Raw genomic sequence first — 3,814 nt, forward strand, 5'->3', positions numbered from 1 at the left:
ACTACAACCACCACAACAACAACCACCACCACAACCACTACAACCACTACAACCACCACAACAACCACTACAACCACCACAACCACTACAACCACCACCACAACCACCACAACCACTACAACCACCACAACAACAACCACTACAACCACCACCACAACCACTACAACCACTACAACCACCACAACAACCACTACAACCACCACAACCACTACAACCACAACCACCACAACCACTACAACCACAACAACAACCACTACAACCACCACCACAACCACTACAACCACAACCACTACAACCACAACCACTACAACCACCACAACCACAACCACTACAACCACCACCACAACCACTACAACCACCACAACAACAACCACTACAACCACCACAACCACCACCACAACCACTACAACCACCACCACAACCACTACAACCACCACAACAACAACCACTACAACCACCACCACAACCACCACAACCACTACAACCACCACAACAACAACCACTACAACCACCACCACAACCACTACAACCACTACAACCACCACAACAACCACTACAACCACCACAACCACTACAACCACCACCACAACCACTACAACCACCACAACAACAACCACTACAACCACCACCACAACCACTACAACCACCACAACAACCACTACAACCACCACAACCACCACAACCACCACCACAACCACCACAACCACTACAACCACCACAACAACAACCACTACAACCACCACCACAACCACTACAACCACTACAACCACCACAACAACCACTACAACCACCACAACCACCACAACCACTACAACCACCACCACAACCACCACAACCACTACAACCACCACAACAACAACCACTACAACCACCACCACAACCACCACCACAACCACTACAACCACAACCAATACAACCACCACCACCACAACCACTACAACCACCACCACAACCACTACAACCACTACAACCACCACAACAACCACTACAACCACCACAACCACCACAACCACTACAACCACCACCACAACCACTACAACCACCACCACAACCACTACAACCACCACTACAACCACAACCACTGCAACCACAACCACTACAACCACTACAACAACCACTACAACCACCACCACAACCACTACAACCACCACAACCACTACAACAACCACCACCACAACCACCACTACAACCACCACAACCACCACCACAACCACCACCACAACCACCACTACAACCACCACAACCACCATAATCACAACCACCGCAACCACTACAACCACCACCACAACCACCACCATAATCACCACTACAACAACTACAACCACCACCACAACCACCACAACCACCACCACAACCACCACCACAACCACCACCACAATCATCACAATCACCACCACAACCACCACCACAACCACCACCACAACCACTACAACCACCACCACAACCACCACCACAACCACCACAACCACCACCACGAAATCACGAGAAGCCCCAGGGTGTAATAATTTAACAACGCACACAGGGGAGGACTGTGACACAATAACTACACTCACCAAACACTCACCAGCAGTACCACACCAAACACTCACCACCAGCACCACAGCAAACACTCACCACCATCACCACACCAAACACTCACCACCAGCACCACACCAAACACTCACCACCAGCACCACAGCACTCACCACCAGCATCACACCAAACACTCACCACCACCAGCACCACACCAAACACTCACTACCACCAGCACACCAAACATTCACCACCACCACCAGCACACCAAGACACTCACCACCAGCACACCAAACACTCACCACCACTACCACCACCACACCAAGACACTCACCACTAGCACACCAAGACACTCACCACCACCACCAGCACACCAAGACACTCACCACCACCACCAGCACACCAAGACACTCACCACTAGCACACCAAGACACTCACCACCACCACCACCACCAGCACACCAAGACACTCACCACCAGCACACCAAGACACTCACCACCACCACCAGCACACCAAGACACTCACCACCAGCACACCAAGACACTCACCACCACCACCAGCACACCAAGACACTCACCACCAGCACACCAAGACACTCACCACCACCACCACCACCAGCACACCAAGACACTCACCACCAGCACACCAAGACACTCACCACCATCACCACACCAAACACTGAACACCAGCAGCACACCAAACACTCACCAGCAGTACCACACCAAACACTCACCACCAGCACCACACCAAACACTCACCACCAGCACACCAAACATTCACCACCACCACCAGCACACCAAGACACTCACCACCAGCACACCAAACACTCACCACCACTACCACCAGCACACCAAGACACTCACCATTAGCACACCAAGACACTCACCACTAGCACACCAGGACACTCACCACTAGCACACCAAGACACTCACCACTAGCACACCAAGACACTCACCACCACCAGCACACCAAGACACTCACCACCACCACCACTAGCACACCAAGACACTCACCACTAGCACACCAAGACACTCACCACCACCACCAGCACACCAAGACACTCACCACCACCACCACCAGCACACCAAGACACTCACCACCACCAGCACACCAAGACACTCACCACCACCACCACCAGCACACCAAGACGCTCACCCCCCAACCCTTCAGGTGCCCTGCCACACCACGGAGCGCGTCGAGCGCCTCCCTCCGCACCGAGAGGCGCCGCTGCTGCTGGGGCTGGCGTGGTGGGGAGTGGTGGTGGTGGTGGGGAGGAGTGGTGGTGGTGGGGATTGGTGGTGGGGAGTGGTGGTGGTGGTGGGGAGGAGTGGTGGTGGGGAGTGGTGGTGGTGGGGAGTGGTGGGGAGTGGTGGTGGGGAGTGGTGGGGAGTGGTGGTGAGTGGTGGTGGTGGGGAGTGGTGGTGGTGGGGAGTGGTGGTGGTGGGGAGGAGTGGTGGTGTTGGGGAGGAGTGGTGGTGGGGAGGAGTGGTGGTGGTGGGGAGTGGTGGTGGTGGTGGGGAGGAGTGGTGGTGGCAAGGAGTGGTGGTGGGGAGGAGTGGTGGGGAGTGGTGGTGGTGGCGAGGAGTGGTGGTGGTGGGGAGGAGTGGTGGTGGTGGGGAGTGGTGGTGGTGGGGAGGAGTGGTGGTGGGGAGGAGTGGTGGTGGCGGGGAGGAGTGGTGGTGGTGGGGAGTGGTGGTGGTGGTGGGGAGTGGTGGTGGGGAGTGGTGGTGGTAGTGGGGAGTGGTGGTGGTGGTGGGGAGTGGTGGTGGTGGTGGGGAGTGGTGGTGGTGGTGGGGAGTGGTGGTGGTGGTGGTACTGACGGTGGTGTAGCGGTTAGCGCAATGTGCCCACACCGTGTCAACCCACACACGGCTCACTCCGTATTCTCCTTGTGCAGGGAAATTGAGTTGTCATGCCCATACGGCGTACTGACATTTCAATACGGGCAAACATTGTTGTCTATTTGCTTGTGTGTCTCCCTTGTGATGGGACTTTATAGGATGAACGTTGAGATTTATAAAGGCTCAGGCTGACCAATCAGGTCTGATTTGGTCTGTAACAAGGTAGGGCACTTACAATGGGTGGTGGTGCCCGGGTTGTGTGCCACGAACCCCGGTCGGCCCGAGTTCGATTCCCGCTCACGGCCACCACAACACCAGTGACGATTATTCTGAACCGGTTCCTAGGGCCCCTCCCCCTAGGTCGACTCAGCCATAAATGAGTACCTGGTGCGGTGTGTAAACATCGCCACTAGGGAGACAAAGGCGGGTCGGGCATGGAGTTGGGTCACCCCCCCCCCCCC

The 3,814-nt window shown here is 55.6% G+C and overlaps 1 protein-coding gene across 1 annotated transcript in view; it reads right to left on the reverse strand.

Annotated features, from left to right (window-relative positions):
* UBALD1 (UBA like domain containing 1) overlaps positions 1-2,793 on the reverse strand; it is a 21,922-nt gene extending 19,129 nt beyond the window's left edge. Inside the window, exon 1 of the mRNA XM_076069843.1 lies at positions 2,668-2,793. The gene's annotated coding sequence lies outside the window, so the exon portion shown is untranslated. The remainder of the gene's footprint in view (positions 1-2,667) is intronic.
* Positions 2,794-3,814: the final 1,021 nt, after the last annotated feature.

Source organism: Petromyzon marinus, chromosome 26 (assembly GCF_048934315.1).
Source record: "Petromyzon marinus isolate PM22_M1 ecotype Great Lakes invasive population chromosome 26, UKy_Petmar_22M1.pri1.0, whole genome shotgun sequence".
Lineage (NCBI taxonomy): Eukaryota > Metazoa > Chordata > Hyperoartia > Petromyzontiformes > Petromyzontidae > Petromyzon > Petromyzon marinus.